Source organism: Amphibalanus amphitrite, unplaced genomic scaffold (assembly GCF_019059575.1).
Source record: "Amphibalanus amphitrite isolate SeventyFive unplaced genomic scaffold, NRLGWU_Aamphi_draft 002257F_arrow, whole genome shotgun sequence".
Lineage (NCBI taxonomy): Eukaryota > Metazoa > Arthropoda > Thecostraca > Balanomorpha > Balanidae > Amphibalanus > Amphibalanus amphitrite.
Genome location: NW_024883742.1, coordinates 37,501 through 38,006, shown reverse-complemented (window position 1 = coordinate 38,006; position 506 = coordinate 37,501).

Sequence of the window (506 nt, the reverse complement as noted above, 5' to 3'; positions counted from 1 at the left end):
ATCGATATCTTTTTTTTTTGGCCAAGTTATAGCGAAAAAACTGTTCAAAATTGATGACGTCAAATTTTCAAACTCAACTTTTAGCAATTCTAGACCTCGTAGCGCAAAACAAAGACCACCATTAGACTCCCCGTGACGAGCTGCATCGAATCAATACCCATTTTATTCAAAAATATCAACTTTGAAATTTGACCTTTTTGACCTGACCTTGACCTGACCTCCACCAGCAAGTGGCCTAAACCGTACCTGATGGTCTTATAACCAACACCATTGAGTTGGAAATGAAAAACTGGCCATAAAACATGCATCGCATAACCTTAGTAAAGTTGGGCTCATGTGGTGACCCTTGGTGACCTTTGGTGACCTGACCTGTGACCTGACCTGGTATGACCAGTGACCTCTAATAGCAACATATGTACTAGACAACTGACGCCTTATCGCTGATTTTCGACAAAATGCGTTTTACTCGGTGTTATAGCGCTTTCCCAAGAAGCCCCGTGAACGGT